Source organism: Dipteris shenzhenensis, chromosome 28 (genome assembly GCF_047967505.1).
Source record: "Dipteris shenzhenensis isolate YYH24624 ecotype China chromosome 28, Dip_SZ_1.0, whole genome shotgun sequence".
Taxonomy (NCBI): Eukaryota; Viridiplantae; Streptophyta; class Polypodiopsida; order Gleicheniales; family Dipteridaceae; genus Dipteris; species Dipteris shenzhenensis.
The window spans coordinates 10,956,762-10,966,271 of record NC_141623.1 but is presented as its reverse complement, the minus strand read 5'-3'; positions in this window follow the sequence as shown (position 1 = coordinate 10,966,271).

Sequence of the window (9,510 nt, the reverse complement as noted above, 5' to 3'; positions counted from 1 at the left end):
TATAAGAGCTCGCATCCTAAGTACAAAGACTTCGATGAACTCACATCCTAAGTACAAAGTATTGGATGAACTCTCCTTTGTTTTGCTTAAGTTGAATTAGCTTCATTCAAACATCTTCCTCGTTGATCTCTTGTCGAAACCTTCATAGGAATGCTTCAGACATTGCATACCAATCAGGAAAATATCCAATTGGGAGCTAGCTGAACCATTTGTAAACATTTTTTATTAAGGTACATGGAAAATAGTTCATGTATTCCTCATCTGTTGTGGCACCATTGATGTGGCAAACTTGCAAGAAACTCTGCAAGTGACTATATCGATCTTCATCAGTGCCTTTGAAATTTTGAAATTTTACCTTGATGTTGGTGCTCGACTTAGATTTTTCCACTCCATAGCCCAAGTAGATAGGTCTTCCACTCAGAAGGACCGAGTCACTGGCTCTCCACCCATCATACCTGCCTTCAGGTGTACGAGGTCACTATTGATGATCCCTCAGCTGGAAATACATAGACCTCAAGTGTTACCACACAATGTAACTAGAAATGAATCCCTCTAATCCTAACCAATCAAATAGCAAAGGTACCAAATGAATTGCAACTATGCACTCACTCACTCTCTCTCTCTCTCTCTCTCTCTCTCTCTCTCTCTCTCCCCCCCCCCCCCCAATTTCTAATCCTAGATTAAAAGCAAATAAGATAGCAAAGGTACCAAATGAATCCCAAATATGCTATGTGTGTGTGTGTGTGCTGCCCCCAATTTCATAACATATAGTGGAAAATTAACAACTTTTTGTGACTGAACCTTAGCCTTTCATTTAAAAAAAACATGTTGATGTGATGGTTTCACTTTTTAGTGGAACAACATTTCACTACTATTAGCATTTAGCCTCATGCATTCAATAGATAATCTTCCTCTATAAACTGACAATCTCCCTCTTCCCCCCACACCTATTACTCAAGTCTACTCTAGGAGTGTAAGGTGTTTTCTCTGTCCCCTTTCCCTAACGACAAAGTTCTGCCCCTTCCCTCGAACACAAAGTGTTGGTGGCTTTGCTAGTGCCAAAAAGATGGAATTTTCTCAACATCTTGGTATAGAAACCGACATCGTAAAAGAAAAAGGCATCACAAAAGCCAACTTCTTTGCATCTGTAACCAAATAAGTTCGAGGTGGAGCCTAATTTTTCAAAGTTACGGCTATCAACAGAGATAAAAACTGAACTTTGAAATTTTTAATAGATTTTTGTATGTATTCCTCATGACAGGTGGACTTTGATAGAAGTGATATTGTAAAAATATTTTGGCTCTAATATAACTACACTACTTTTTGGCCTCTCTCTCTCTCTCTCTCTCTCTCTCTCTCTCTCTCTCTCTCTCTCTCTCTCTCTTCCCTCTCCGTGGCCACAATATCACAACATGTAAATGACAATTAACCAAGATAATGATTTGGGAGGAAAAACAATAGTGGTAGTAGACGTGACGATCACGCTGGTTATGTTATTTCAATGGCCGCACACATCTGCAATAATGTGTACAAGACTATAGTGTTCACAATGGTTATCTAAGCCCCATGATCATGGTGATCCTTTTCTCATTTGAGTACGTTAGCATGGAATAAAATTATCAAAACCAATGTTGATGGTATGGCTTGCCGTAAGTGAGATCTTAGAGGCCAACAAAGTTAAAAGAATGGATGGTGATGGTGAGCCTTTCTTCATGTGAATATTTTAGCAGGGCAACAAAATTAACAGAACCAATGATGATGGGGCTCAAGGTTTAATTCATGTAAATATTTTAGAGGGCAAAAACGTTAAAAGATTGGATGATGGTGGGAATCGCTTCATGTGGAGAATTTAACAGGGGCAACAAATTAAAAGAATTGTATGTGAGCTTTATATTGTTTTAGTTAGATTACATAGATCCGCAACTTGACACTCATAGTGGATGCAACAAGCATGAAGCAAGGCTTACCATTATGAGACCATCATCACCCTAAACTTCATAAAAATGGCTACACCCAATCATGCATTGGTTTGTAATTATAAAAGCACTGGACACACTTAGGTGACAGACTGTCATTATTCACAATCAATGTTGGAAAGTAGCATATGACATTGGTAACCAACATTTTTCCACATATTCATCACATAACCTTCAACACATGAAAAGAAAAAATCAACTTGGCTCAATTGAAAATCTTTTGATTGCATTTGCCATTGAATTATAAATATCACCCATTAAGTTTGGAGATATCATGATATTGATCTTGTTCCATTGTATGTGGCATGAATGTATTGGGAAATATCTACTATTTCATCAAAGGCCAACATGCAACACAAGTAATTTTCATTGTGGCTAGGCTCAAAGTTAGAATTGGAAGTTTAGACCACGAGGACCATTAATGTGGTGCACTGCACACATAGCACATTCAATGTATCACATTGAATATTCTATATAACACAATATGAACCATTAAAATCACATTGTATAAGCTATGCAACACACTATTTGTGCCCACTAAAATTATGTATTTGATTGCACATACATGTGACTTACCTCGAGCAATCATTTCAGAGGGTGACAAAATTAAAAAAATGGATGATGATGGTGAGTCTTGCTTCATGTCTCCTTCATGTGAAGATTTTGGTATGGCAACAAATTAAAAGAATTGTATGCAAGCTTTACATTGTTCCAGTTAGGGTACAAATACCCCATTTAGACACTCACAATGGCATGATCGCTACAACCAGCATGGTGGTGGTTGTTTCAACCATCATGTTGGTCACTTGAAAAAGAATATCACCTCTCTCTCTCTCTCTCTCTCTCTCTCTCTCTCTCTCTCTCTCTCTCTCTCTCTCTCTCTCTCTCTCTCTCTCCCAATTTCATAATATGCAACTAAAGATTAACCAACATAGTAGTAGTAGATACAACCAATACAGTAGTAGTTATTTCAAGTACCAAGCTTGTTGCTTGTTGCAAAAGAATATTATCTCTCTCTCTCTCTCTCTCTCAACACCATAATATGCAAATGAAAAGTAACTAGCATAATGTTTTGAGAGAAAAAAGATAGTAGTAAACAATAATAGAAGTATGACTAATGATCTTACTTGTGTCAAGCATGTGTATGATGTGCTCGTCATACTACACGCAGCCCCTTGACACCTTATAAATGTTCTTATTTCTAGAAAATCTTATTTTATTGTGCCAAAACAATAGCACTATAGAAATGACTTCTTCACTCATTCTATCTCTCCTTTTCTTGCCTTGAGTTGATGCCCACACGCTTCTCACATCAAGTTTCATCACGTCTACTTGACAACCAATCGCTTGGACATGTTGGGTCATTATGTACAATATCTTTGATGTCAAGACATTTTGTGTTATTTTAAAACATAGTTAATGTTGTCCTTTTTGTTGCTAGTGGATATAAGCTATGCATCTCACATATTACCAAGAATATCTATCAAGTTAGAGTGTATGGTCTCAAAGAGAGGACACTCAATCAATCCTCCTGTGTAGGGTAATGTTTATAAGAACATAAGCTTGGTAGTTATTCAAATGACTTGACGTTGCTACCTCAAATGCTCCCAATAGTTTTGAGACCACACCTTGTGTTCTTCATTATGGTGGCACTACTCGAATGGGTACATCTATTAGCTTCAAGGCTAGTTGCTATACGAGGAGGAATTTTTCCTGGAGGTGTCTCTCCCTTCACATTCATTGCAAAAGTATCCTCTGATACCATTTGGATATTGTGTCATCAATTTCCATAGCCTTTAATCTCCTCCTCATACCTTCACTTGGTGCATTGACTTTCTTTTATCATAGCCTTTGTCTAGTTCATGACAAATTGCATTGTACTTTGTGGTACTTTATTTTAAATAAAGAAAGTAAACCAAGAACAAGAAACGATACAAGTTAGACCAACTAGCTTGTGAAGAGAAAAAAGGACTCACCTATGCAAAAAGTGATAGATGTCAAATAATGGATAAAAGTCATGGTCATGTTTTGCCGCCTCTAGCTATATACATCACTAACTCGTGCCCTTTAAACAAGTGCAAAGAGACCAACAATAGCTGAAAAGAACAAAAGGTAAAATGGCTTCCTAGTGGGTTTGATGCTATGGAGTAAGAAATGGAACAACCTTTGACATGCTTATGGGCCTCATTGCAAGGTAGCGGGAAAAGGAACCAATGCAAAGAGATAAATAAAGTTGAACTTTTTCAATGAGCATTGCATATATATGAATTGAGTTTTTCTAGTGCATCAAATATGGGTGAATTAAGCTACAACTATCACCATGCAGGAGCTCCATAAGTGTGGAGTGTAATTTTTTAAAAAGTTTTCCATTTTAAGTAAATTAATAAAAATTAGCAAGCGTGTCCTCAAATGTATGCACACAATTGCAATGTAGTATTGGAGACCCCCCTAAACCATAGCAAAGGTTCTCACTTGGTTGCCTCCTTTGGTTTATTGAGAGCTCAAGTAGGGGAATTTCAAATGAAAAATTGCTTCCAGATATGTGTAGAGCAATTCTTTGATGTTTTAAAATTGATTTGGATATCCTATATAGTCTAAGATTCATGCTTCATGGGCATAATAGTATTTGCAATAGTTTAATGTATCTCATTCAAGATTCCAAATTTGCAATACTTGGATCTCGGTTTCAAGTTCAAATTGTATAGATTAGTGAGTTTGTCCAATTCCATTGAGCAATGCATAAGTTATGGATTGAGTAAGTCATGGATATGCAATATATTTCCTGAACTTCAAAAAGTGGCTATATCCAATCATACATTGGCCCTAAAGGTGCATCAATAAGAAACAGATTGCACTAAAACCCTAGATGTGTACATTGATTAGACGACATGTATGAAAAAGGTATGGATATGATCCTATGAGGATGTGTCCTTCCACAAGCCCTCCACAAGAAAGGATGATAGTGATAGATGATGTCATCGAGAAGTAGCGGGATGCCATTCCAAACCTAATTTATAGTCAAGAAGATATTCAATTTTGGACTGCCATGGTACAATGTGTGCATACGTAAATATTAGCAGTGGTTCATGTGCTACCACTTGTCAAGAAGGCACAAAGTGTGCGGAAGTCCCAAGCACCTACTTCCTAGCCACGCCAATGCCTCTCGATAGCCCAAAAAGCTGGTAGGACTGAGGAGAAGGTCTTCTCATCATCAATATATCCAAGGAACCACACAAGTCACCTTTGCATATGCAATTTCTAGCTCCCAATTTCATGTGTCAGCCATGCGAGTGAGGGAGCAATTTACCTCTCCATTTCTTTTTATTATCCACATTAGTCCAAGATTTCACAAAGGGGGGTTAGGACACATTAAGTCCCTAAAGTCCCATATTTCCAAAACCCTTGCATGGTCCTATCACCAGAAGACATACTAAATTGACCCCCCACGAAGGTACAGGGTTCAAGAGGCATTGTAGTAAATTCAACCTCACCACATAGGTAACCCGTCAAAGGGTTTAAGATCTATCATAAATGTGACACATGAAGGGCCCAATTTGCTAGAGAAATCGTGCCACAATGCACATGGAAAGTACCACGATCAAAGATAAGCACTAAAATCAAAGCACCAATAGTCTGCCACCTCCTGTGATCACACAGATGCCATGTGGAGTCCATAGAGAAGACAATTGTTGCCACCTTAGCATACAATTGCAATCAAAACATGTGTGCAAGTTCTCACTTCTCGCATGCAAGTGCAATTACTTTCTTAATTAGTGTTTAGCAACAGTTGTGTACAAAGTCCCACACACAATGAATGTCACCGAAGAGGCCCATGGCTAAAGTACGTCCAACTTGGCTTTGATACCATGGTTGGGCCCTGAATCACATGCTAACACATGTCAAGTAGGCATCGAGTGCAAGGGGTCCCAAGCTCCTGCCTCCTATCCATGCCAAAGTCTCTCCACTATTGGAGACAAATCACGTACTGCCACTTGTCAAGAAGGCACCAAGTGGGAGGGTTCCCAAGCCCCCACATCCTAGCCATACCAAAGCCTCTCTAGAGTCCAAAATGCCAACTAGACTGAGGAGAGTGTCTTCTCGCCATCAATATATCGAAGGATCCACACAAGTCATCTTTGCATATGGGATTTCTATTTCCCAATTCCAGCTGTCAACCATGCATGTTGAGCCATTGCCCTATTCATTTCTCATATTATCCACATTACTCCAAGGTGCCATGAGGAGGGTTAGAACCACATTAAGGCCCCAAAGTCCCAGAGTTCCAATAGTAACAAAGCACTGAAAAGGATGTGTTATATGCCAAGGATGAATTTTAAAGATCATATGCCACCAAATCCCACATACCCATGGGAAGCCTTTCAAAAGTGGGGGCTAGATTTCATAGGTCCATTCACAATCATTCAAATGTAGGGGAAAATGAGTACATCATGGTGGGAGCTGAGTATTTCCAAAGCAAACTCTTCAAAAGACAAGATGGCCCATGGAACAACAAGATTCTTGTTTGAAAATATCCATGCAGGTTCAAATGCTTGATTTGAAATCATGTGCGATTAAGGGGTTCAATTCATCAATTTGATGATACAAATCGTGATGATAGAGTATCTAATTCACCATAAGAAGTCTACCACTTATGATCCAAGGGAGAATGGCCAAGAAAATGGGTATTCAAGAACATCCTTCAAAATATCATGAACAAAAATTGTAATGATTGGAAGCACACGCCACAAGTTGTGCTATGGGCCTATCGCACATCATGCAAGGTCAAGGATTCAATGTTTGCAGGAGGCACATCCTTTTTGAACTAGCATCTGATCAAGAGGCCATATTGTCAGTAGGAATTTCTCGTACCAAGTCTAAGGGTAATTGTGTAGCACGTGATATATGCTTTTTCAACTAACATTGGATCAAGGAGTAGTATTGCGAGTTGGATTTCTTGTACCAAGCCTAAGGAGGGTAGTAGTAGAAAGGATAATGCTAATTGCAAAGGAAAATGCCACAAATACATAGAGGTGTTATGAGTTGTGATCAAGAGATGCACGAAATCTAGATGAAATTAATGAAGTTGGGATGTAAATTTAAACATCCCACTAGAAAGAGTGCATTTTTGTGTCTTGTAAGTAGAGATTCACTTGATTGACAAGTTTCTATACTTGTATATAGTGTATATATGGAATATGAAACCTGAAGAAAAAGCTACAGCTTCGATTCCAAAGCTTGAAGCTCTTTTGTCTAGAACGGGATTGCATGGAGGCAACATGACAGTTCAAAAATATGCACAACTCTCAGGGGCTTTAGGGATTCTTCCATGTAAAGTTATAATGGGTGGTGCAAAGGCACGAATATTCTTACCTAATCATAGTAAGAATTGTCATGGCATAACTTGGGGTTTTTGGAAGGCATTGTGCGAGTGCTCCACAAATTTAGAAGCTAATCCTAGTTAATGTTCTGAGACACAATAACAAATGTACATCTTGAACTTTTCCACTCGTGTGAAACCAACACGCATGATACAAGCCATGGTGACAATGGGGTCTCATGAGTTGAGCTTTATTGGAGGACATGTTTGTGATTGATGTTGATGACCAAAGAGAAGTCATTATCTATGGCCACCACATCATGGAGAGGAAGAGATACAAGAAGACGTGCACAATGATGCTACAATCTACTTTACCAAACTTTCCTCCCACTCAAGAGGAAACCTTACAAGTCGTATGCTTATGAATGAACTAGCATCTGATCAAGAAGCCATATTGTCAGTAGGAATTTCTCGTACCAAGTCTAAGGGTAATTGTGTAGCACGTGATATATGCTTTTTCAACTAACATTGGATCAAGGAGTAGTATTACGAGTTGGATTTCTTATACCAAGCCTAAGGAGGGTAGTAGTAGAAAGGATAATGCTAATTGCAAAGGAAAATGCCACAAATACATAGAGGTGTTATGAGTTGTGATCAAGAGATGCACGAAATCTAGATGAAATTAATGAAGTTGGGATGTAAATTTAAACATCCCACTAGAAAGAGTGCATTTTTGTGTCTTGTAAGTAGAGATTCACTTGATTGACAAGTTTCTATACTTGTATATAGTGTATGTATGGAATATGAAACCTGAAGAAAAAGCTACAGCTTCGATTCCAAAGCTTGAAGCTCTTTTGTCTAGAACGGGATTGCATGGAGGCAACATGACAGTTCAAAAATATGCACAACTCTCAGGGGCTTTAGGGATTCTTCCATGTAAAGTTATAATGGGTGGTGCAAAGGCACGAATATTCTTACCTAATCATAGTAAGAATTGTCATGGCATAACTTGGGGTTTTTGGAAGGCATTGTGCGAGTGCTCCACAAATTTAGAAGCTAATCCTAGTTAATGTTCTGAGACACAATAACAAATGTACATCTTGAACTTTTCCACTCGTGTGAAACCAACACGCATGATACAAGCCATGGTGACAATGGGGTCTCATGAGTTGAGCTTTATTGGAGGACATGTTTGTGATTGATGTTGATGACCAAAGAGAAGTCATTATCTATGGCCACCACATCATGGAGAGGAAGAGATACAAGAAGACGTGCACAATGATGCTACAATCTACTTTACCAAACTTTCCTCCCACTCAAGAGGAAACCTTACAAGTCGTATGCTTATGAATGAACTAGCATCTGATCAAGAAGCCATATTGTCAGTAGGAATTTCTCGTACCAAGTCTAAGGGTAATTGTGTAGCACGTGATATATGCTTTTTCAACTAACATTGGATCAAGGAGTAGTATTGCGAGTTGTATTTCTTATACCAAGCCTAAGGAGGGTAGTAGTAGAAAGGATAATGCTAATTGCAAAGGAAAATGCCACAAATACATAGAGGTGTTATGAGTTGTGATCAAGAGATGCACGAAATCTAGATGAAATTAATGATGTTGGGATGTAAATTTAAACATCCCACTAGAAAGAGTGCATTTTTGTGTCTTGTAAGTAGAGATTCACTTGATTGACAAGTTTCTATACTTGTATATAGTGTATGTATGGAATATGAAACCTGAAGAAAAAGCTACAGCTTCGATTCCAAAGCTTGAAGCTCTTTTGTCTAGAACGGGATTGCATGGAGGCAACATGACAGTTCAAAAATATGCACAACTCTCAGGGGCTTTAGGGATTCTTCCATGTAAAGTTATAATGGGTGGTGCAAAGGCACGAATATTCTTACCTAATCATAGTAAGAATTGTCATGGCATAACTTGGGGTTTTTGGAAGGCATTGTGCGAGTGCTCCACAAATTTAGAAGCTAATCCTAGTTAATGTTCTGAGACACAATAACAAATGTACATCTTAAACTTTTCCACTCGTGTGAAACCAACACGCATGATACAAGCCATGGTGACAATGGGGTCTCATGAGTTGAGCTTTATTGGAGGACATGTTTGTGATTGATGTTGATGACCAAAGAGAAGTCATTATCTATGGCCACCACATCATGGAGAGGAAGAGATACAAGAAGACGTGCACAATGATGCTACAATC